General features: G+C 39.3%; 1 protein-coding gene across 4 annotated transcripts in view; it reads left to right on the forward strand.

Moving 5' to 3' along the window:
- The window catches only part of RNF144B (ring finger protein 144B), a 176,673-nt gene that overhangs the window by 68,412 nt on the left and 81,972 nt on the right, over window positions 1-26,289 (forward strand). Inside the window, exon 1 of one of the 4 annotated variants that reach the window (XM_067752094.1) lies at window positions 20,604-21,121. The exons of 1 other annotated variant lie outside the window; for it this stretch is intronic. The gene's annotated coding sequence lies outside the window, so the exon portion shown is untranslated. Of the gene's footprint in view, window positions 1-20,603; window positions 21,122-26,289 lie in introns of those variants that run through there. 2 more of the 4 variants (XM_067752095.1, XM_067752092.1) reach the window with 2 other exon arrangements.

The raw sequence follows: 26,289 nt of genomic DNA on the forward strand, positions 1-26,289 counted from the left end.
GTAGAACACCTGGCTTTTTGCCCAAAGTAGAGGTCTAAGAATAGGAATAAACGTTTTACATCAACCTTCTAATTTTGTCCTCCTTCCAAAAAAAGATCCTGATATGAGAACAAGGGGAGCTTGATTTCACTTATAAGTTTATTTTGGGAAGCAAGTGATCCTCTAGCAGAAGATCAGGCGACGTGGTTATTAGGTTCTAGTCCACGTTGTGCCAGTAACTGCCTCTTTGACCCCAGGAGGGTCAGTTCATTTTTCAGTGCTCAGTTTTCTCATCTGTAAAAGGGCAAGGATACAACTTCAACTGAGAGGCGCTGCATGTATTCAGTAAGAGGATGTTTGTGAAAGCACTCAGATGAGGTCACATTGCTATAGTAACCGAGGTTTTGATTAGTTTTTAGAGATTAGAACTATCCTTCCTCAATATAATATAAACTATAACAAAATAGTTTATATTATATTGTAACAAGGATTAATTTGCTTAAAGGTTTATTTGTTTTAAACCTAGGGTATTGTGCTCAACGCCTTTTATTCCGTCCTTGCAGAAAAGAGGTAATAATGTTCATTCCTTTGTCATTTCATCTTCCATTTGATTTTCTTTTTATTTATTGATTGATTTATACATACTGTAGTATAATTGACATCTAGCATTATATTGGTTTCAGGTGTGCAACATAATGATTTTGAAAAAAGTTTTTATTGGCGTATAGTTGACCATTTGATTTTCTGGAATGCAGTATAAAATAAACATAGCATAATTCAGGGCATGATGCGGATCAGTGCCTCTGTTTATTTGGGGCATTGATTGTTACCATGCTTTCTGATAAGAGACATAAGCTGACGTGATGGCAAAGGAACATCTGGAGCAATCTGTACTGTTCAACTGAAACAATCAGCATGAACGGGGTAGGCAGCCACCCAAGCTTACCACATTCTTTTGGGGATGATGTTATCTGATTTCTGCGTCCTCATTTCTAATTTTGGTAGCTGTAGGTAAGTACTGCAACATCTATGTTGTCCAAGGTAGGTCCTTGACAACACCCCCCCCCCCGACCCCAAGCCCAACAGAATGGTCTAGGAGCCTTGCAGCCAAGTTTCTACCATTTGTCTTGATTGGTTCTCATCCTTACATGGAAAGGTGAGTGACGCTCTCCTGTTTAGCCCGTTTCTCAGTTTGCTATGTTAATATCTCACATGACTGAACGATTTATCTTTATTCACTAATGCCTATCACAGCAGTCATAAAGTACCCTTTTTATGACATATATACACTACTATGTATAAAATAGATAACTAGGGACTTCCCTGGTGGCACAGTGGTTAAGAATCCACCTGCCAATGCAGGGGACATGGGTTCGATTGCTGTTATGGGAAGATCCCACATGCCGTGGAGCACCTAAGCCTGTGAGCCACAACTACTGAGCCTGCATACCACAACTAGTGAAGCCCGTGCACCTAGAACCTGTGCTCCACAACAAGAGAAGCCACTGCAGTGAGAAGCCCGTGCATTGCAACAAACAGTAGCCCCCGCTCACTGCAACTGGAGAAAGCCTGTGCACAGCAACGAAGACCTAACGCAGCCAAAAATAAAATGAATTACTTAATTAAAAAAATAGGTAACTAATGACAACCTACTGTATAGCACAGGGAACTCAGTGCTCTGTAGTGACCTAAATGGGAAGGAAATCTAAAAAAGAGGGGATATATGTATACACATAGCTGACTCGCTTTGCTGTACAGCAGAAACTAACACAACATTGTAAATCAACTATACTCCAATAAAAAAACCAGCCTTGGGAGGAGCTTCAAGATGGCGGAAGACTACGACGTGGAGCTCACCTTCCTCCCCACAAATACATCAGAAATACGTCTACATGTGGAACAACTCCTACAGAACACCTACTGAACGCTGGCAGAAGACCTCAGACCTCCCAAAAGGCAAGAAAACCCCCACGTACCTGGGTACGGCAAAAGAGAAAAGAAAAAACAGAGACAAAGAATAGGGACGGGACCTGCACCAGTGGGAGGGAGATGTGAAGGAATAAAGGTCTCCACACACTAGGAAGCCCCTTCGCGGGCGGAGACTGCGGGTGGTGGAGGGGGGGAAGCTTTGGAGCCGCGGAGGAGAGCGCAGCCACAGGGGTGCGGAGGACAAAGCGGAGAGATTCCGGCACAGAGGATCGGTGCCAACCGGCAATCACCAGCCCGAGAGGCTTGTCTGCTCACCCGCCGGGGCGGGCGGGGTGGGAGCTGAGGCTCGGGATTCGGTCGGATCGCAGGGAGAGGTCTGGGGTTGGCGGCATGAACACAGCCTGAAGGGGGCTAGTGCGCCACAGCCAGCCGGGAGGGAGTCCGGGAAAAAGTCTGGAGCTGCCGAAGAGGCAGGAGACTTTTTCTTCCCTCTTTGTTTCCTGGTGCATGAGGAGAGGGGATTAAGAGCGCCACTTAAAGGAGCTCCATAGACAGGCGCGAGCCGCAGCTAACAGCGCGGACCCCAGAGACGGAAATGAGATGCTAAGGCTGCTTGGTGCCGCCACCAAGAAGCCTGTGTGCGCGAACAGGTCACTATCCACACCTCCCTTCCGGGGAGCCTGTGCAGCCCGCCACTGCCAGGGTCCCGGGATCCAGGGACAACTTCCCCGGAAGAACGCACGGAGCGCCTCAGGCTGGTGCAACGTCACGCTGGCCTCTGCCGCCGCAGGCTCGCCCTGCATCCGTATACCTCCCTCACCCCAGCCTAAGTGAGCCAGAGCCCCCGAATCAGCTGCTCCTTTAACCCCGTCCTGTCTGAGCGAAAAACAGACGCCCTCCGGCGACCTACACGCAGAGGCGGGGCAGATCCAAAGCTGAGCCCCAGGACCTGTGCGAACAAAGAAGAGAAAGGGAAATCTCTCCCAGCAGCCACAGAAGCAGCGGATTAAAGCTCCACAATCAACTTGATGTACCTGCATCTGTGGAATACATGAATAGACAACGAATCATCCCAAATTGACGAGGTGGACTTTGGGAGCAATGATAAATATTTTTTTTTTCCCTCTTTCTCTTTTTGTGAGTGTGTATGTGTATGCTTCTGTGTGTGATTTTGTCTGTATAGCTTTGCTTTTACCATTTGGCCTAGGGTTCTGTCTGTCCGTTTTTCTGTTTTTTGTTTTTTTAATATAGTTTTTAGCACTTTATCATTGGTGTATTTGTTTTTTTGGTTTGGTTGCTCTCTTCTTTCTTTTTTTTATTACTTAAAAATTTTTTTTAATAATTATTTTTTATTTTAATAACTTTTACTTTATTTTATCTTCTTTCTTTTTTTTCTCCCTTTTATTCTGAGCCGTGTGGATGACAGGTGCTTGGTGCTCCAGCCAGGCATCAGGGCTGTGCCTCTGAGGTGGGAGAGCCAAGTTCAGGCCACTGGTCCACAAGAGTCCTCCCAGCTCCACATAATATCAAACGGTGAAAATCTCCCCGAGATCTCCATCTCAACGCCAAGACCCAGCTTTGCTCAACGACCAGCAAGATACAGAGCTGGACACTCTATGCCTAACAGCTAGCAAGACAGAAACACAACCCCATCCATTAGCAGAGAAGCTGCCTAAAATCATAATAAGGCCACAGACACCCCAGAACACACCACCAGATGTGGACCTGCCCACCAGAAAGACAAGATCCAAGCTCATCCACCAGAATACAGGCACAAGTCCCCTCCACCAGGAAGCCAACACAACCCACTGAACCAACCTTAGCCACTGGGACAGACACCAAAAACCACGGGAACTATGAACCTGCAGTCTGCGAAAAGGAGGCCCCAAACACAGTAAGTTAAGCAAAACAAGAAGACAGAGAAACACACAGCATATGAAGGAGCAAGGCAAAACCCCACCAGACCTAACAAATGAAGAGGAAATAGGCAGTCTACCTGAAAAAGAATTCAGAATAATGACAGGAGAGATGATCCAAAATCTTGGAAATAGAATGGAGAAAATACAAGAAACATTTAACAAGGACCTAGAAGAACTAAAGAGCAAACAAACAGTGATGAACAACACAACAAATGAAATTAAAAATTCTCTAGAAGGGATCAATAGCAGAATAACTGAATCAGAAGAATGGATAAGTGACCTGGAAGATAAAATAGTGGAAATAACTACTGCAGAGCAGAATAAAGAAAAAAGAATGAAAAGAATTGGGGACAGTCTCAGAGACCTCTGGGACAACATTAAGCACACCAACATTCAAATTATAGGGGTCCCAGAAGAAGAAGAGAAAAAGAAAGGGACTGAGAAAATATTTGAAGAGATTATAGTTGAAAACTTCCCGAATATGGGAAAGGAAATAGTTAATCAAGTCCAGGAAGCACAGAGAGTCCCATACAGGATAAATCTAAGGAGAAACACGCCAAGACACATATTAATCAAACTATCAAAAATTAAATACAAAGAAAACATATTAAAAGCAGCAAGGGAAAAACAACAAATAACACACAAGGGAATCCCCATAAGGTTAACAGCTGACCTTTCAACAGAAACTCTACAATCCAGAAGGGAGTGGCAGGACATATTTAAAGTGATGAAGGAGAAAAACCTACAAACAAGATTATTCTACCCAGCAAGAATCTCTTTCAGATTTGACGGAGAAATTAAAAACTTTATAGACAAGCAAAAGGTAAGAGAATTCAGCATCGCCAAACCAGCTTTACGACAAATGCTAAAGGAACTTCTCTAGGCAGGAAACACAAGAGAAGGAAAAGACCTACAATAATAAACCCAAAACAATTAAGAAAATGGTAATAGGAACATACATATCAATAATTACCTTAAATGTAAATGGATTAAATGCTCCCACCAAAAGACACTGACTGGCTGAATGGATACAAAAACAAAACCCGTATATATGCTGTCTACAAGAGACCCACTTCAGACCGAGGGACACATACAGACTGAAAGTGAGGGGATGGAAAAAGATACTCCATGCAAATGGAAATCAAAAGAAAACTGGAGTAGCAATTCTCATATAAGACAAAATAGACTTTAAAATAAAGACTATTACAGGAGACAAAGAAGGACACTACATAATGATCAAGCGATCAATCCAAGAAGAAGATATAACAATTGTAAATATTTATACCCAACGTAGGAGCACTTCAATACTTAAGGCAAATACAGCCATAAAAGGGGAAATTGACAGTAACACAATCATAGTAGGGGACCTTAACACCCCACTTTCACCAATGGACAGATCATCCAAAATGAAAATAAATAAGGAAACACAAGCTTTAAATGATACATTAAACAAGATGGACTTAATTGATATTTATAGGACATTCCATCCAAAACAGCAGAATACAAATTCTTCTCAAGTGCTCATGGAACATTCTCCAGGATAGATCATATCTCGGGTCACAAATCAAGCCTTGGTAAATTTAAGAAAATTGAAATCGTATCAAGTATCTTTTCCGAGCACAACGCTATGAGACTAGATATCAATTACAGGAAAAAAATCTGTAAAAAATACAAACACGTGGAGGCTAAACAATACACTACTTACTAACCAAGAGATCACTGAAGAAATCAAAGAGGAAATCAAAATATACCTAGAAACAAATGACAATGAAAGCACGACGACCCAAAACCTATGGGATGCAGCAAAAGCACTTCTGAGAGGCAAGTTTATAACAAATACAATCCTACCTTAAGAAACAAGAAATATCTGAAATAAACAACCTAACCTTACACCTAAAGCAATTAGAGAAAGAAGAACAAAAAACCCCCAAAGTTAGCAGAAGGAAAGAAATCATAAAGATTAGATCAGAAATAAATGAAAGAGAAATGAAGGAAATGATAGCAAAGATCAATAAAACTAAAAGCTGGTTCTTTGAGAAGATAAACAAAATTGGTAAACCGTTAGCCACACTCATCAAGAAAAAAAGGAGAAGACTCAAGTCAATAGAATTAGAAATGTAGAAGGAGAGGTAACAACTGACACTGAAGAAATACCAAGGATCATGAGAGATTACTACAAGCAACTATATGTCAATAAAATGGACATCCAGGAAGAAATGGACAAATTCTCAGAAATGCACAACCTTCTGAGACTGAACCAGGAAGAAATACAGAATATGAACAGACCAATCAAAAGCATTGAAATTGAAACTGTGATTAAAAATCTTCCAACAAACAAAAGCCCAGGACCAGATGGCTTCACAGGTGAAATTTATCAAACATTTAGAGAAGAGCTAACACCTATCCTTCTCAAACTCTTCCCAAAATAGCAGAGGGAGAAAAACTCTGAAACTCATTCTAGGAGGCCACCATCACCCTGATACCAAAACCAAACAAAGATGTCACAAGGAAAGAAAACTACAGGCCAATATCACTGATGAACCTAGATGCAAAAATCCTCAACAAAATACTAGCAAACAGAATCCAGCAGCACAGTGAAAGGATCATACACCCTGATCAAGTGGGGTTTATCCCAGGAATGCAAGGATTCTTCAGTATACACAAATCAATCAATGTGATACACCATATTAACAAATTGAAGGAGAAAAACCATATGATCATCTTAATAAATGCAGAGAAAGCTTTTGAAAAAATTCAACACCCATTTATGATAAAAACCTTCCAGAAAGTAGGTATAGAGGGAGCTTACCTCAACATAATAAAGTCCATATATGACAAACCGACAGCCAACATCATCCTCAGTGGTGAAAAACTGAAACCATTTCCACTAATATCAGGAACAAGACAAGGTTGCCCCCTCTCACCACTATTATTCAACATAATTTTGGAAGTTTTAGTCACAGCAATCAGGGAAGAAAAAGAAATAAAAGGAATCCAAATCCGAAAAGAAGAAGTAAAGCTGTCACTCTTTGCAGATGACATGATACTCTACATAGAGAATCCTAAAGATGCTACCAGCAAACTACTAGAGCTTATCAATGAATTTGGTAAAGTAGCAGGATACAATATTAATACACAGAAATCTCTTGCATTCCTCTACATTAATGATGAAAAAGCTGAAAGTGAAATTAAGAAAACACTCTCATTTACCATTGCAACAAAAACAATAAAATATCTAGGAATAAACCAACCTAAGGAGACAAAAAACCTGTATGCAGAAAATTATAAGACACTGATGAAAGAAATTAAAGATGATACAAATAGATGGAGGGATATACCATGTTCTTGGATTGGAGGAATCAACACTGTGAAAATGACTGTACTACCAAAAGCAATCTACAGATTCAATGCAATCCCTATGAAACTACCACTGCTATTTTTCACAGAAGTAGAGCAATAAATTTCACAATGTGTAGGGGAACACAAAAGACCCCGATTAGCCAAAGCAATCTTGATAAAGAAAAACGGAGCTTGAGGAATCAGGCTCCCTGACTTCAGACTATACTACAAAGCTATATTAATCAAGACAGTCTGGTAGTGGCACAAAAACAGAAATATAGATCAATGGGACAGGATCGAAAGCCAAGAGATAAACCCACACACATATGGTCACCTTACCTTTGATAAAGGAGGCAGGAATATACAGTGGCAAAAAGACAGCCTCTTCAATAAGTGGTGCTGGGTAAACTGGACAGCTACACGTAAAAGACTGAAATTAGAACACTCCCTAACACCATACACAGAAATAAACTCAAAATGGATTAAAGACCTAAATGTAAGGCCAGACACTATCAAACTCTTAGAGGAAAACATAGGCAGAACACTCTATGACATAAATCACAGCAAGATCCTTTTTGACCCACCTCCTAGAGAAATGGAAATAAAAACAAAAATCAACAAATGGGACCTAATGAAACTTCAAAGCTTTTGCACAGCAAAGGAAACCATAAATAAGACAAAAAGACAAGCCTCAGAATGGGAGAAGATACTTGCAAATGAAGCAACTGACAAAGGATTAATCTCCAAAATTTATAAGCAGCTCAGGCAGCTCAGTATCAAAAAACAAAAAACCCAATCCAATAATGGACAGAAGACCTAAGTAGACATTTCTCCAAAGAAGATATACAGATTGCCAACAAACACATGAAAGAATGCTCAACATCATTAATCATTAGAGAAATGCAAATCAAAACTACAATGCAATATCATCTCACACCGGTCGGAATGGCCATCATCAGAATGTCTACAAACAGTAAATGGTGGTGAGGGTGTGGGGAAAAGGGAACACTCTTGCACTGTTGGTGGGAATGTAAAGTGATACAGCCACTATGGAGAATAGTATAGAGGTTCCTTAAAAAACTAAAAATAGACCTATCATACGACCCAGCAATCCCACTACTGGGCATATACCCTGAGAAAACCATAATTCAAAAAGAGTCATGTACCAAAATGTTCATTGAAGGTCTATTTACAATAGCCAGGACATGGAAGCAACCTAAGTGTCCATCAACAGGTGAATGGATAAGGAAGATTTGGCACATATATACAATGGAATATTACTCAGCCATAAAAAGAAACGAAAATCAGTTATTTGTAGTGAGGTGGATTGACCTAGAGTCTGTCATACAGAGTGAAGTAAGTCAGAAAAAGAAAAACAAATACTGTATACTAACACACATATATGGAATCTAAAAAAAAATAATAATAACCTTTTTGTCTTTAGATAAAAGTTGAAAGTCTTAACACATCACTGATAAGCCTCTTTGGGTTTAAGAAAGCCCTGGATATTAACAACAATTAGGAATAAAGTTAGGATTGACTTTCTCTGATTATCTTTTGCTTTTATAATAGCTTGAACAAAGTTTTATTAGTGATTCATTTTAGTTTTTCTTTTTTAATCAAATGTCTTGGCTAGCAATTTTTTTCTGCCATCAACAAAGCTTATCTGTTATCCATCTCTATACCATTACTCATGCAATTTCTTTTTCCCAGTGTCTCACACTTCTACCCATTCAACTCTTCCTGTCCTACAGGGTGGGGCTCACAAAACTGCCTTCCTGGATCCTGTGGCACTGCTCTGACTTTTCCTACACCACTTGAAGTCTGATGTTTTATTTATTTTTATAGTCCTAGTACTTAGTAAAGAACCTGGTCGATAATAGGAGCTTAATGAATGTTTACTGAAGAAAGGAATGGGTGCTCTAATAGTGTGAGAGCATTGTACTAACGGAGGAAGACCAGAGGAGGCCATCTAACCAGATGGGGGAGGAGTTAGGTAGAGGGAGGTGGCCCCAGAAAAGATACACCGTGAGTGACATTTTGCGAAATGAGGAGCTCTTCATTCGGTGAGAAAGTTGGGGAAGAATGGCCTCGGCTAATGAAGGACCAGAGGAACTTGTGAGTGGGAAATTCAGAGTGCCTGAAAATAGCTTAGTATGGCTAGAATTTAGATGCAAAATGATAAGGGCAGAAGATGAATCTAAAAGGGTAGGCAGGTTATATGTTACTTTGAATTTTGTGCCAATTAAAATTATTTAGGGTATTAGCCAGAGTTACCTCTGTAATGTGCTGGGTCAATTGGATAATACCAGATGGGATTAGATCTCCTGAGGTTATTTGATTAGATGACTTATTATTTAATTAATTTTTTTGTAACAGTTATTTCAAAGGAAATGGATGGGCATATCGGTCTGTGTTTGAAACAAAAGTTTGCTGAAATTACAAACTGAAATCTTAGAAGTTTTAAGGGGTTCTTCTCAACTTAGAGGTAAAAATATTGGAGTCTTAATTTAATTCTAAATGGACTATATCATGAGAGAAATTTATAGCCGAATTTATGTTTTAATGAGCCTTTCCTATATGTCCATTACTAACCATTTAAAAATGCATGCACATAAATGTAGGTTATTTTCTGTAATCATGACTTTTGTGCAGATTAAAAGAGATAATGTATGCAAAATGCTTAGTATCAAGTACCTTGCCTGGCACACAGTAGATGCTCAAGAATATAATCTATTTATTCCTCAAACACACCAGGCCTGAGGGAGTTTCCACTTTACCTTTATGAACTTTCAGGAAAAACTTTAAAAAAACAACTCCTTGCCTCCAAGTGTATCTATGCTGAAATATCTGCTAATTCTTTTGTAAGAGTTTGGAATTTCCTTGGTGTTTTTAAACAAGATTTCCTCTCTTAAATGTGCTCATTGTCTGCATCTTAGATCACCAAGGCTGATCTGATTTGAGTACAGAGTCTTCAAAGCTTGGTGGGACTAAATATTTTAGCAGTTACTTGCATTTAAAATAGTACTAGCCCCTTTCACCTCCGGGTTTCAGTGAATCATGCTGAGGCACTCTTGACATGCAAGACAAATGTGTTTCTCTTGGATTTGTAGATGGACAGCGGGTTTGCCTGATGCTTATTCAATGTCTACTAATGCTGTGGAAGAATTGAGATGCCAGGTTGGAAAATGAAAACTTGAACCAGGTGCTTGCTGGGCACCATTCAGGAGTATTGCATGTCTTTGGTTTGTTTTGATTAAATTCCCAGGTGAAACAATCATCTGGCTGTTAAAAATAATTAATTGCCTTGTTTTCTACTTAGAGATGTAATGGTTCCAGATTTGCAAGTGAGAATTCTTGTTGCAACATGAGCCATTGTTACTTCTGGGAGTTAGCCTTTAGGTGAGCAGGGCAGGTTACCTGGTCACATCACCTTTCAGGGAGTATTTCTTTGGCGATGTGCAGTTTTCCAAACACCAATGACTAGAAATAGAATTATTAACCTACTTGGCAAAAACAAAGCAAAACTATAACAAATATAAAAAGTAGAGTATTTTTTTGGATCACATTCCCTCAACATAATCCAATTAAATTAGAAATTAATAGTAAAAATATGACCCCCACCCAAACCACTTGGAAACTAAGAAACTCTCCCAGATAAACCTTTGATAAAAGAATGAAAAAGAAAGCAATAAAAAATTGGAAATACCCAAATCTTTAGGGCATAGCATATACCCTAAACTTTACTCAAAGGAGAACTTATAAAGGAAAACTTATAAAGGAACCGATAAAGTTTTAAAAGTTGGAATTAATGGAATGGAGAAAAAAATAGATAAAACGGCTAAAGACAAAAAACTGGAAAAAGCAAAAACATACAACATTAGGAACGAGGAAACAGACACGACTACAGAAGCAGGAGAGTTGGAAAAATTATAAGAATTATACATGAAGACTATGTGCAAAACTCTGTAGAAACAAGTTTGAAAATATTGAAGAAATGGACAATTTTATAAGTAAAACATAAATGACCAATGTTGACTCATGTAGAAAATTCAAACAGATCAATTACTATAGAAGTCCCAGTTTGTGCCAGTTGTTGTGTCCCATTTGGCATTGGTTCTGGACTTTATTTTTAAGGAAGTATTATTATCTTAAAATGAACTAAAATAAGATGAGATAGTAAGCCTCCACCTTATAACATCAGGTTTTACTATATGGTCTCCTCTAATAGCATGTGAGATGTATCTGTTGAAAAGAGTGCTTTTACTTTAACACATGCTTAAATGTGAAAGATGGTAGTATAACCCTGTTTTTACCCCCAGTTCTCTCCAAGTGCAAGTTAACTTACACCTCCCTTTGAAGAACAGCATGCAAAGCACTTGCTGAGAAAATGAAATGCATTCCAACAGTGGTGGCTGAGAACGACTAACTCATTCCAGTCTTCATGGTGGTGGGAGAAGTTCTTGATGTTGCTAACCCTGTCAGCTACTTGGTAGACCAGTTATGCCACGCTCCCCACTGTGACCTGTGAAAAGCAGGCAGCTGCCACGCTGACCACTGGTGAGGTCAGTGGGAAGTGTAGAAAGTCTGACTCCTCCTGGTACAGCAGTTTTGTCATTTTTGTAGGGTACAAATCGATAGCTATTTATTTTATTGTTTAAAACTTTAACATTTATTTTGGGATAATCCCCTTTGGCAGAAAATGAACTAAAGAAGTACAAAGTTTAATGAAAAATTAAGTACTGAATTTCTGTTTCTTAAGAACGATGGTGATGAATGTATAATTCACACATCTACTGGAGCAGCATCCATATCTACTTCAAAAATTTTTAATTATTTAAGAATGCTTTGCCCAACCATTGTAAAGCAATTATACTCTAATAAAGATGTTAAAAAAAAAAAGAGTACTTTGCCCAGAGACCATGATTTAACACATGCAGTCACAGAAGGTGTCATTATATTTCATTCTGTGAAGCATGGCTTTTCATTTAGATCAAATGACTCTTCTAAAACTATTCCACCCATTTTCAATGTTAAGTTTTCTTATGCATGTAGAAAAGTAAAGTAATAGCTGTTAATCTGTTGGCCCCATTAGCAAAAGAGGAATTTTCACAGATTATGCTAGATTTATATAAATATTATCAGATTCTTCAAATAGAAATTCAGTTAAACTTTTTACCTGAATGGTTTAATTATTTTCATATAATTCATGGAATCAAAGTAAAGCTTTAGAATAGTTATTCTACTGAAATTTAAATATTTAATATTATTGTGAATTCTATTGTAAATTTGTTTTAAAACTATCATCAAAAATAAAATTACTTTTAAAACAGCTTTATTGAGGTAGACTTTATATACCAAAATTTCACCCGTTTTACATTTGCAATTGGAAGACTTTTAGCAAATGTATACAGTTGTACAACCATCACTACCATACAGCTTTAGAACACTTCTATCACCCCAAAATTGCAAAGGGTGCTCCCTTTGCAGCCAATCCACACTTTCACATTCAGCCCCAGGCAGCCACTGAAAATGACTTATTTTTTAAAATACAAATAAGGATTTTGGTGGCACACAATGTCAGAATACATACAGTGGAATTACTAAAATAAGGAATCCACGGAGAGAAATTTGCACAAATAACTGCACATATAACTCAATATTTCTCTCAAGCAAACTGCAATAGAAATCATTGCCAAATTTTACAAATATTTTTCTACATTCACTAAGTAGTTGAACTACAACATTTTTGTGATGAAGCTGATGTTGAATATTAAAAAATCCTTCAGCGTACAGTATGTGTTTTCTCTTTTTTGCCATCCACTGTCAATCAGATTTTAGAAATGTTTTGTGTCTTTGAAGAACTACTTCAAAATACCTTTGGCCTCGGAATCAACAAATCGATTATTGGAAGAGAATAGATTCAGGAACAGATCATTCAAAATACGGAAAACTGAATATTTGATACATGTTGCAGCCCAATTCAGTGGGAAAATCCTGGTTACCTAATAAATTGTTCTGCTTATAGGTAATTCTCTATCTGGTTAAAATATAACAGTAATTATCATATACTATTTAAAGATAATTCCCTGATGGATTAAAAAACCCCCAAATCTCACAAGAATCTGGGGAAGCCCACATGTACAATCTAAACCTTGGGAGACCTCTTTAATCAAGACTGCAAACCCCAGAAGCTCTATGAGAAAAGGAAGGTATATCAGAATATATACCATCCGAAACCATTTCCTGGAAATAGTAACATAAAATAAATCAATAGAAATCAGCTCTGTCTGGAAAAAAGTATTTTTAAACTATATTGCAGGCAAAGTGTTAATGTGTATAATTTACAAAGAGCTCTTGTAAATAGACAGGAAAAACATGAACTACCCTAAAGCAAAATGAAGACTATGAATAGACAACAGAGCTAAGATAAATGGTTTGTGTGTGTGTGTGTGTGTGTGTGTGTGTGTGTGTGTGTGTGTGTTTAGCAAACATCAGTGTGATGAAATGAGCACAGAGGAAATGTTTAGAAGACACCATAGGCTGTTAACTTTGGTACATGATGTGAGTAGAAAGTGGGAAAAATATTATGACACTGTTCTCACAGACTACTCAGGGAGGTAGACACATCAGTAATTTGAGTGCTGTGTTAAGTTCCATGGTTGGGGAATAAAGGGACCTGAGTTAGAGGAGGAAGGAAAGACCCATGATCTGAATAGAGACACTCTGGGCAGAAGATTATTTTCTTTATTACTGGCCTTATGAGATCATTAACTATGTGCAACTAGTAACAGTGACTTTCATGAGATAAGTATAGTTTTGTGGGTCAGGAATATATTAAAATGATTGTGGGACTTGTGGAAAAAGGCGCTTTGTAACACCGTGGAGCATGACTGCAATTATTGCTTATTTAAACTGATCTTTGTATATTTAATCTGAGTATGATTCCTCTCCAGAGGCCAAGGGGAATGAGAAGGATCCACTAAAGGAACACTGATTTGTAAGAAGGCTGAGATTTCATTTTGTTCGGGATGCAGGCATTGTTGCACAGAGTCTGGTTTTTGCTGCAATTGTTAATATCTACATGGAGGACTTTAGGTGGAGGGTGGTAGATATGGAAGGGAAATCGACTTTCCCAGGAGGGAATTTTTTTTTTTTTTTCTCTTGTAGGATTCAGAATAGGATGCCTGCCTTTCAAGGTATGTGCATTTCTTCAACCAGCATTCACGGAGCCCTCGCTTCCATGCCCTTAACTTTGGTTTCTTTGATCTGTTGCAGATGATAGAATTTGTTCGCTCTCTCTGGCTCCTGGTTTCACTGGGGACTTTATGATTCACTGTTTTTCAGGAAGAGGGAGGAGATGAAGGAAAGGGAGAAGGCAGGAAAAGAAGGGAATCAGCCAACTACATCACAGAGAAGACTTAACTTTTTAAGGTGCCTTTCAAAATAAAGTCCCACTGGAAAACTCAACATTTATAATATTCCCATGTATGGGTAATTTGATCCTTGTAGATTGGAATCTTAATTCCAAGAATGAAGTTCCTCATGATTTAAGGCAAGAAATAGTTGGACTTTTATTTCAGCTGAGTCCTTTTATCTATAGGATATGGGTACACAGCACTGAGTCCTTCATTTTCTACAAACCAGTTGGTACATTGGCTGGGCTGATGATTTATGGGAACATTGGGGAATTTTTTCATTGATTGTCTGATATGCAAGAATTTGGAGGAGATGGTAATTTTAATAGAAGGATTAATGTAAACTTTGCAAACAAGGATTCTCAAGATGATTTCATCTGACTTTCTAGTGGCGAATTTAAATTCAGGGCTAACATAGTCATTTTTTTCTAGAGTTAGGTGATGAACAAGAGTGCTGAATTCCATTTTCTCATCAGTCCATAACCCCAGCTTGCTAGTGGTGTTATATGTAGGATGTTAGGAGTTTTGTTGTTCAGCCCTTCACCTCGGGTCATGATGGGCTCTTGTGTGGAATGATGGCAATGGCAGTATGAGATTATTCTGGTCAGGTTTTTCTTTTCAAATTTTTTTAAATTTAATTTTTATTTTATATTGGGGTATAGTTGATTTACAATGTTGTGTTAGTTGCAGGTGTACAGCAAAGTGTTTCAGTTATACATATATCCATTCTTTTTCAGATTCTTTTCCCATACAGGTTATTACAGAATATTGAGTAGAGTTCCCTGTGCTATTACAGTAGGTCCTTGTTGATTATCTATCTTATATACAGTAGTGTGTATACGTTAATCCCAAGCTCCTAATTTAACCCCTCTCCCCCACCTTTCTCTTTTGTTAACCATAAGTTTGTTTTTGAAGTCTGTGAGTCTGTTTCTGTTTTGTAAATAACTTCATGTGCATCATCTTTTTTAGATTCCACCACATATAAACGATATCATATAATATTTGTATTTCTCTGTCTGACTTACTTAGTATGATAATCTCTAGGTGCATCCATGTTGCTGCAAATGGCATTATTTCATTCTTTTTTTTATTCCATTCTATATATGTACCACATCTTCTTTATCCATTCATCTATCGATGGACATTTAGGTTGCTTCCATGTCCTGGCTATTGTAAATAGTGCTGCAGTGAACACTGGGGTGCATGTATCTTTTTGAATTATGGTTTTCTCTGGATATATGCCCAGGAGTGGGATTGCTGGATCATACGGTAGTTCTATTTTTAGTTTTTTAAGGAACCTCCATACTGTTCTGCATAGTGGTTGTACCAATTTACATTCCCACCAACAGTGTAGAAAGATTCCTTTTTCTCCACACCCTCTCCAGCATTTATTGTTTGTAGACTTTTTGATGATGACCATTCTGGTCAGGTTTTTCTTACTGGGTCCCAGCTGGTTTTGACTTGCTCTGTGAGATGTTGAGATGCTCTTGTATGCATGAAATAAACCAAAATGATGTTTCCAGCTTTTTGAAAACTCTTATTATCAAGTCAGATGTAGCTGGGTGATCATTTCTGGGTCATATTTTGACTTTCCATGTAGTTTGACTGTCATGCCACCCTGAACGAATCTCTGGCATAGTTTCTCTTATATTATTTTGTGATTTTTTAGTTTTATTTTTGTATTGTGTCTTAGTCTTTGTTCTATACTCAATACCCTCAATAAATGTTGAATGTATGTATAAGATGAGCCCCATTAGATCCAACAGAACAATGTGAATGAAATGGTAGCTCTAAATGAGAAATGACCAAATTGTCACTGGCAGAATACCATGACCTTTGCCTTAAATCTTTTCCCATGGAGAGAGAATGGCACCTGTTGCAGAAGCTGGTTTCCCAGTACTTGTGTTCTTTCATCTGATTTCTTGAAACTCAACAAATCATTAAAAAAATTTTTTTCAATGTTTTATCGCAGGATGTAATTAAGATGTCAAGTCTAAGGTGTGTGTTACTAACATATACTAAGGTAGACGAGAAGAGTAATTTCAGTGGCATCAGAATGAATCTTGATATTTCTTTATATTAATTAATGAGAGTAATTCTCCAAAAAGAAATTCCATTGTTGATTTCCTTCTTACGTAGGACTACAATGTATGTTATATATAATCTGTTACATGTTACATTTTATATAATATGGCATATATTACATAAGTATCTTACACATGCATATCTAGTAATCTAGTAATTATATTTCTATATTTGCATTTTGGCTATATAAGTATGTGTTAGATTCATCTTGGTCTTGCTTTTACATGACTTTAGGTATGTTACAAGTTAATACAATTCCTGTGGTTTGGATTACTTACCATTAATGCCAAGATTTTGTTTGCCTTTTCTTTAGGAAGGTCTGTGATTCAGATTAGGAAATTCTCTATTGTGATGAAAGTCAATATGACTGCAATCTCTGGTGAACAATTTATTATATTATGTCTATCATTGCTCAGAAAGATAAAAAAATATTTTTGTAGATTGAGGTGACTGGATTTTACTTCTCAGTCTGAGATATCAAATGTTACATCTACTTTTGTGGTCTGAGTGAAGCAGTTCCTTCTTAGGCTTATATGAGGGCTCCTCTTCTACCTACATTTTAAATAAATACTGGCGTTCCTTTGGGCTCTCTTTTCTGATCCCTTTCTTTTCTTTTTTTCTCTCCTTTTCCCTTCCTTCTAAGGTGAACAATGCTGATTGAGTTTCTTTTGTGTATCAGGCCAGGGCCATGCTGTACAGCTGAGCAGGTTGTGTACCACACAATTCTAGGAGGTGACATTCACTGCCCTACCTCCACAACTCATATAGTGCCATCAGCCACTGTGCTAGCTACTTTACAAACCTCTCCTTGAGCCTCACAACAACCTATGAGATGAATATCATCATTCCTATTTTGTGCATGAGCAAACTGAGTTTTGGGTATGTTAAATATCTTGTTTAAGGTTACATAATAATTGGTGGGTGATAGAGTGTGTATGGGTCCAAAGGCCCTTTGTCCTTCTACAGCTTGCAACCTTTTGTGGGTGACCTCAGCTCTTGGTAATCTCATCCGTGGTCACCACCTAAATGGTGGTAATTCCTAAAAGACCCTCTACTCCAGATCTCTCTCTGTTGACAGCCTACTAGACAAGTCTTCTATATGTCCCAGAGACACCTCAGATTCTGCAGGATTTAATGGAATCATTTTCCTTATGCTGCTCCTCTTTTATTCTCACTCTCAATTAGTGGTACCAGCAGCCTGGGCTCTTCTTTCTCCCTCATTCCCTACATCCAATCAGGTATCAAGTCCCGTTAATTCTGTTTCTGAGCTCTCTCTCCATTTGTTCATTTCCTTTTCATGCCAGTTGCCACTATGTTAGTTCAAGCCCTCATTCTTTACTTCTGAATGCATCTGCTCTGTCTGAATTATGAAAAGTGTCACCTAAAGTCTGACATCTCTAGGCATTTGCAGTGGCTCTTGCCTCTGACTGGTTCACCTTTTTCTACCTTCCCCACTTGGCTCCTTGAAGTATCAGCTTTAAGTCACTTTCTCAGGGAAGGCCTTCCTTGATTCTTTTTACCAGCCCCTTTCCTTTAGTTAAATTCTTCTCTGTGCTCCCAAAGCACATCATGTTTCAGTCTGTTGTATCACATACATACACACCATAGTATCCTGATAATTGATTTGCTTGTCTGACTCCTTCCCTGGACTGAGAGCTCTTTGAGGACAGGGGCCGTGTCCAACTTATGTCTGTCTTCCTAACATCAAGCAGCTTGTCTGGGAGGAGATCAATACATGCTTGAGAGGATGATGCACGCTGTGGATTCGTTAGGCAGATCTGAAAGAGTTTTGATTACCATAGCTTTGTAATATAGTTTGAAATCAGGAAGTGTGATTCCTCCACCTTTGTTCTCACAAGATTGCTTTGGCTATCTGGGGTCTTTTGTGGTTCCACACAAATTTTGGGATTGTTTGTCCTATTTCTGTGAAAAATGCCATTGAAATTTTGATAGGATTGCATTGAATTTGTAGATTGCTTTGGGTAGGGTGGACATCTTTACAATATTAATTCTTCCAGTCCATGAGCACGGAATGTCTTTCTACTTATTTCTGTCCTGAATTTCTTTCATCGGTGTCTTATGGTTTCAGTATACAGATCTTTCACCTCCTTGGTTAAATTTTTTCTTATGTATTTTATTCCAGATCTGAAAGAGTTGTTCACGTAATACTATAGTGTTCTATATGTTTATTTAGTTCTATGAAAATTTGCATGCAGGGCTTCCCTGGTGGCGCAGTGGTTGAGAGTCCACCTGCTGATGCAGGGGACACGGGTTCGTGCCCCGGTCTGGGAAGATCCCACATGCCGCAGAGCGGCTGGGCCCGTGAGCCATGGCCGCTGAGCCTGCGCGTCTGGAGCCTGTGCTCCGCAACGGGAGAGGCCACAACAGTAAGAGGCCCGTTTACCGCAAAAAAAAAAAAAAAAAAAAAAAATTTGCATGCAGATTTTATAAACTTGAAAATAATCAGTGCTGATATTATTTAATTATACAATGTATTTTTCTTCCCGTCTGCCATTTGCAGCAACAGGCAGCATGATTATTGCTTAACCCATGTTTTCATTCACATTAGCAATAGCTTCTTCCCTTATCCTGTTGACAAGAGATTATAACTTCATTGCATGGTAATTGAAAACGTGGACTCTGTTGAACTTTGGTTTAAGGCACCAGAGTTTTGTATTGACACTAATGAATAAAGTAACCTCTTAGAACGTGCTTTGTTTATCTTTCCTGATTCCTGTCCATCCACAATGGTCACTACACCAAGAAAATATCTTGAGATTGTTTATCCCAGAACCTAAGCTACTGTTAAATTTGAAGTTAGACATCCGTGGGGTGGTTTTCATTAACAAATACCTTTCTCATGTAACACAGCTTTAGGTGTCGTTCCAGCTCTGCCCCTGTCTGGTTCAAGCCGACCACTTAAATCTCCCTGGACATAAGTTAGGTGTCTGGACTAAACTAGCTAGAAGGACTTGTCAAGCTCAACTATCCTTCAGTTCTATTATTTTGGGTCCCCACTGTATGTTTTCTTACCATCTTATCTCCCTCCGCCTCCTTCCCTTCCTCCCCCACTAGTGGACTGGTCCTCCTGCCTGTCCTACCACCATACACAGAGATACACTATGTGCTTCGGCACTTGGCGTTGACCTCGAGGTTTTCTTCAACGTGGAGAGCCGAGAAGCAGTTTGCTTGTGTCCTGTGGCACTGTGCCTACTGCTGATACTTCACTGGCATGCTCAGATTCCTTCCACAAAGGGCTGTGAGTCCCTTCCTTGTAGGCAGCACATTCCTGACTGTGGTTGCAAAAGCAGAGTGAGGGTGCAGAGTGAGCACAGAAAGATTCCCGATCGGAAGAGCCACGTTTGTAAATGGGAATGTTCAACGGAGTTGGGACTGTGATTGTGACCTTTGGCGGATGTAGGCAGTGAGTAGGTATGTAATGTGTTATAAACATCACACAGACTAAGTGTCTGAGGTTTTGGAGTGAGGAAGGCGTATCCTAGTACCCCACAGCTTCTCAATTACTTTGTTACATTTTCTTTAGCTGGAGTACAACCTGTTAGGTTACTGAGCAGTTCCCCACATAATTTGTTGACAAAGCACTTCCAGCAAAATCATTGTTTCATAAAAGTGTGCCTGTATTATATGAGGTAAACTGAGACTGTCCTGATTGGATTTGCCTGCGATCTAATTTTATCATTAGATGCAAAAGGACAAATCAAGTACATGTGTTTTGGATGAAACATGCATGGGAAGTGTTTCTACAGAAACAGTTTTCCGGCAAGGTGGGAAGGCAGGTCTGGGTTGTTATAAGTAGGAACAAGAGACTTAAAGAGCTGGGAAGGAGGGAGACAGGCGTCCTGGGAGGACGCGTGCAGAGAAGCGTCAAGTTCTGAGAGCCAGTAGGTGAAGTGCCCCTGTCTGGGCAGAAGGAAGGACACTAGGGGCTGCTGCTGGCTACCCTGCTCGGCATTTCTGCAGCAGCCGTCCAAGAAGGACAAGAGAGAGGTCCTGCTAAGTGGAGCGAGTGCAGGAGGGCGGGACTGCTCGGGCGCACTGGCAGCCGGGTTCAGACAGGGTTAAGACCATCACCTGCAGTTGAAGAGCGACCCAGATGGGAAGTAGGAAGTGCCGCGCCTGAGCTTCCTGTATAAATAAACGCGCGGCTCCTGGGGCTGCTGCTGGCGTGCGGAGCCCCACGCTCTGCAAGGTTCCCGGGCATCGCAGCTGTGCCCCGAGGCAGGAGGCGGTTACAGGTACTCTTCCTCCGGCCCAGTAGGTCTGGGAGCCCGAGCCCTTGTGCAGTCCTACAGAGCGCGAAGCTGCCAGCGGCAGAGGGAGAGAATGGAACAACTCCTCTTCCCCGGGGTGCGAGCAGCCCCGGCTGGCGGTGAGCGCGAGGGAGTCTGCTGAGAAGCCCGGCGGCTGGGAGGAACGTAGCTCTCCTGCCAGGTAGGTTTAGCGAGCTTTTTAAACGCTGCAGGCATTGCAAGACAGCAGTGGGGTTGGACTAAGAAAAGAAAAAAGGACGAGAGACTATCTCTGATACCATGGTTTTTAGCTTTATTTTCTGCCTCCAGTGCTTAAAACGTACAGAACTGAATTCGTTCTGAATGCCTGAAACACCTGTTAACTTTAAAAAATAGATACCTTTGTAAAGGTAAAAAGAAACGTTTAATTTCTAATAAAACAGTCTCTTCAGAATGTATTGCAAAATTCCAGATTAGATCAAACCTCGCTGTGTCTTCAGCGGAGACCAAACTTGGCATAATCTCAGATGTTTGCCTTCTGCTATTTGGAAGTGCACAGCAATACGTTGACATACCTAGATATGGATAAGATATTTTATTATCTGTGGGATCTTGGTCATATATTATGCTGTTTATTTTGTCGTGTAACTGCTGATAAAACAGGGTGAAACTCTGATCTTATATTGCTGTTCTCAAGTTTAAGTTAAAATGAAACCAATTCCTGTATCAGCAGACTAAAGGTATCTTTAGCTTACCCCTTCCAGGGTACCTTTTGTTTTTCTTACTAGTTTCAGGGATTCTGCTGTAAGTCTGCTCCTGAAGCATATACTTCTCACATTTGGATTTCTCAGAAATGATTTCCCCTTTCTGAAAAAATGTTCTGTCTTCACGCTTGCACTACAGTCTCGCTTTCTTATTTCTGTCTGCAGCACGTATCTTTTCAAAACATTAGCTGGGGCTCACAATAGGACTAGCAGTGTTCTTCTGAACTGGCATTTCTGGAGGTTTATTTGAACGTTGCCAGGTATGAATTAAAGAGCAATGTATCTAACGTTTCTGAAGCAGCCGATTGCGGGAGTCTAGTCCCAGAAGCAAAATAAATGAACTTTGAGATGACTCAGTTTTTAGGGTGTGGGTAAGAGGCAAAAGGAACCCAACCAGTCTTCACTGAGTTGCTGGCTAATTAAAGTATCTGGCTGCTGTAGCTTTCACTGAGATGAGCCTCTTGGTCCCCAGTCCCTTTCACATCTAATTCCTCTGCTGGTCCCTCCTCCTTACTCTGTCCTCCCTTTTCGACCCTAGTCCTTTTCATGGGTAACAGTCCCTTCAGTATTTCTGAAGCTATCTTGAAGAGGAGAGAGAGCGAGAAAAAGAAAGACATCTATATCAGATCCATAAGGCCACGTGGAGAGAATTGTATTAGGAAGTCCAAGGCCACATTTTCATAAAACTCCTGTCTTCCCTTTTGCACACCTGTGACTGGGATTTTATTCTTTGTGCTGAGCATAAAGTTAGGAAAGTGGGAAAGAAAATAAATTCGAACTGTCTTGATGAGTAAACAAACTCAAGGTATAGAAAATGTAAAAAGATGTCAAGTAGCGAAATTGAATTGCTTGGCTTTTTATTTAAAACAAACAGAAAAAAAACCCCTCAACCAACAGCCACCCCCGCCCCACCCCCAAACCAATCACCCTAGATAACTTGCTTCTACAGTACTGTGCTGGACGTGAGTTCTGAGTGTGGTCAAACACTGTCCATTTACCCAGAGTTTTACAAATATTTACAGTCACCTATGCCAAATATCTTTGTGCTGAGCCCCAAAGAACATTCTCAGCATTCAAAAGCCCCATTCTCATGAATGGTTTCAGTTCATTGGCAATTTAAAGGCATCCAGGCTTCCAAACTAGGTCAGTTTAAGACATGTCTTTTTTTAAACATAATAATTAGTTTTTGGGTCTCCCAGATTATGATCCAGGTTTTCAGAGCCAAACCCTACAGCAGAGGGGAAAGTATGCTCTATCAGAAAGAGAAAAGCTCATTTTATTTAAATGGTAAGATCATTTAGCTTTCTGGAAACTGTCTTTCTCTTGAATGATACAAATATTTTAATCTGAGAAATTTATATTTAAGTTTTCCTTTTTGAAAAGTTGTTTCAATATTTTAGATGTTTAGGAACATTTTTAAGGACATCAGAATCATTTCTCTGTACTGTTTCTGCTGGTCCTGGCTTCTGTGTTTCCCCTGGCCTTGACTTATGGTATTACTTTCCTGTTGAGTGAGGTTCTTAGTGTTTGAAATCTCTAGTTTGAGGTAGAGGTCAGGAATCATGTTGAACCCAGATGTTGGTGGAGGAACAAAGTCCAGACAGTTTGGGGACTAAACCTACTTTGTGCAACTGATTATTTCGGAGATGGGAATTGGGCCAAGCTGAGCTTTGGGGAGCTGGTATCTCCAGCCACTGCTCTTGAGTACTTAGACTTTTTTTCAGGGATGCCTGCCTTAATTTATTGAAGTGCCTTAGCTATAACAAATTATCAATATTTTCAGCTTTTGACTTGCTGGAAACGAATCCAGATGAGAATCAGGCCCTGAGTATTTCTTCTCCTCCATGTACATTAGAGAAGTTATCTACTGTGGTATTGAGTGATTAGAGGCTGAGTGTATAAAGATGTATAAGATGTAGCCTCTGCCTTGAAAGAATCTGAATAAGCTTGGAAGTGAAAGTGACTTTGGACTAGAATAGTAATTTTAATTCATGTTGTTTTACCTGAGAATGAAAAATACTTTGATGTTTGTCCTTTTAATTATATTTTTGTTTTTTGGGCTTTTTTTTTTTTTTTGATAATGTTTCCCTGATGTCACCTGAGTGTTAAATAATTTAAAGAGGCATAAGAGCATCTAAGTTAATTTATTTCATTATTTTAATTTTAAATTTGTTTTTTCACCTTTAGGCATATGTGGGAGGTCTTGCACTAACATTTTATTTTTATTAATATTGGCATTTGCTCTTTACTTGGTGGATGAATACTCCTAAACCCAATGCATTATACCTTAGTAGTTATTAAAAAATGGAAAACTGTACATTAAAGAGAGTGAAAGTGATCAATGCTTTCGCAACATGAAATGAGAAACTTCTCATCTGTGATTGGCTCCCTTGCTTGAATTGAAAACACAACAATATAAGTGAAATACACTTCTCTTATTCATAGCTGGGGATACTTCTGATCACATGGCTTGTGGTATCTATTAAAGAACATGCTTTGGGGGGCTTCCCTGGTGGCACAGTGGTTGGGAGTCCGCCTGCCGATGCAGGGGACATAGGTTCGTGCCCCGGTCCGGGAGGATCCCGCGTGCCGCGGAGCGGCTGGACCCGTGAGCCATGGCCGCTGAGCCTGCGCGTCCGGAGCCTGTGCTCCGCAGCGGGAGAGGCCACAACGGTGAGAGGCCCGCGTACCGCAAAAAAAAAAAGAACATGCTTTGAAAGCTATGTCTCAGTGGTTTCTAATTCCTCTGCAGTCATGAGTTTGAGTCTCAGACCTTAAGTCAACTGGTTCTTTGTCTTTCTTGGGAAGATAGAACAAGACTATCTCATTTCTCTTTTTTGTTGGACTTGTGGCTGAAGCTATAAACCCACAAATTGTCCTGTGTATGATTATATGAACCTGTCTGTTGACAGCCTCCTCAACCAGTTTATGCTTTATAAGTGGGGACTATGTTTAATCACCTTTACGTCCATAGCACCTAATGTATGGAATTCAATTCTTTGTGGGTTGACCTTATTTTCTGCGTTCTGCATTTTTCTGTATTTGATTCCTTGAGAAACTCATTTGGCAAAGATGTACAAAAATACATGCCCTGCACCTTGCTTGGTGTGGGATGGAGGAGTTCTTTTCCCACACTGGTTTTAAATTTGTGTCTATAATATGTCTGTATACAACTTTTAACTTTCACAGGAGAGGGTAATATTTACACATGCTTTTATTCATTTGGAGAAAACATTTTGGTTTAGATATTCGTTCTTTAGGCACTGTAGTTTCTTGGTAGTGTCATAAGCCAGGAATTCAGCCTGTCTCTTGCTCAATGGGGCTTTCTGAAATAACACTTCTCCTTGATCTGTTAATTACATCATTGTCTGACCTGCCTGTAAGTGGCGTTCCTTCCTGCCTCTGAGCTTTGTTGTTATGCCAGGCAGGGAGAAGGCAATTATTCAGCAGGGCTGTATGAATAATTGTGGGAGGCAAGGGACCCACTGATTAAATAAGAGGCGGGCAGGGCACCGCAGTGGTGTTGAGGAGGGACCTACAATGATGAATGTAAAATTACAATGCCCAAAATATCATTGAGCTGTTATTCTCATATTCACTCCTACCTTCTTTGGTAAGTTTTTATTGTTAGGAAAGCTGGGAATGGTTTTCCGCCTCCTGGGTCTTACCTCGCAGTGGTAATGAGAATACAGAAAGAAGGCAAGAAAAAAGAAATGCGCTTTTTAGAAGGATAGGCGTTTTGTAAACGTTAAAACTTGACATCCCGGATGCCCTGTACTCTGTAAGGTTTAGAGTTAGCTTATCACAATATCATGTACTTTGTTGGTCGTGATCTCATGTCTTTCCATATATTTCTCCTATGTACTTTGTAGGAAAAAATATAAAAATTAGATCTGATTATTCTCATCTTAAAAAAATGGTAACTGAGGTGATGGAAGTGTTAACTAACCTTATTATGGTAATCATTTCACAAAATATATCTATATCAAATCATTACATTGTATACATTAAACTTATACAATTTTTTTTTATTAATTATATCTCAATAAAGCTAGAAAAAATAGATCTTATTAAAATAATGGGCTTTATTCATTACATAATTTCAAATAGCAAAGAGACTGCCTAGAAAAGTTTTTGGTAATATTTATGATTCCCCTCCTAAGGGAGTGTCTGTCCTTTTGACCCACAAAAAAATTAGTAGCGATATATTTGCACATCAGTTCCATTTTTAGAAGAAACCGGGTCTCCAGGTTACAGAGTTATAATCTTATTGACATCCTGGAACCTGTTGAGATGAAGATGTTAAAACTAAAAGAATTTTAGACTGAATATTTTTTCATCTCTTGATTTCCCCTGAATGAAGCTGCGAAACAGTGGGGAAGAAAACCGAAGTTCCCTTTCCTATCACAGTGATAAACAGTGTTTTGCAGCAATGCTACCACCTCACAAAGCCTGAGTAGGTGAATATTTACCTCCATTATTGCTAAGAATTAAGCATTTCTTGGGTTTGTTTTTACAGTCAGCTCTTCATATTGGTGGGTCCTACATTGTGGTTGGTGAAACCTGTGGATGCAGAAGCCGCGGGTGCGGAGGGCCAACTGTATTA

This window comes from Pseudorca crassidens, chromosome 10, assembly GCF_039906515.1.
Source record: "Pseudorca crassidens isolate mPseCra1 chromosome 10, mPseCra1.hap1, whole genome shotgun sequence".
Classification (NCBI taxonomy): domain Eukaryota; kingdom Metazoa; phylum Chordata; class Mammalia; order Artiodactyla; family Delphinidae; genus Pseudorca; species Pseudorca crassidens.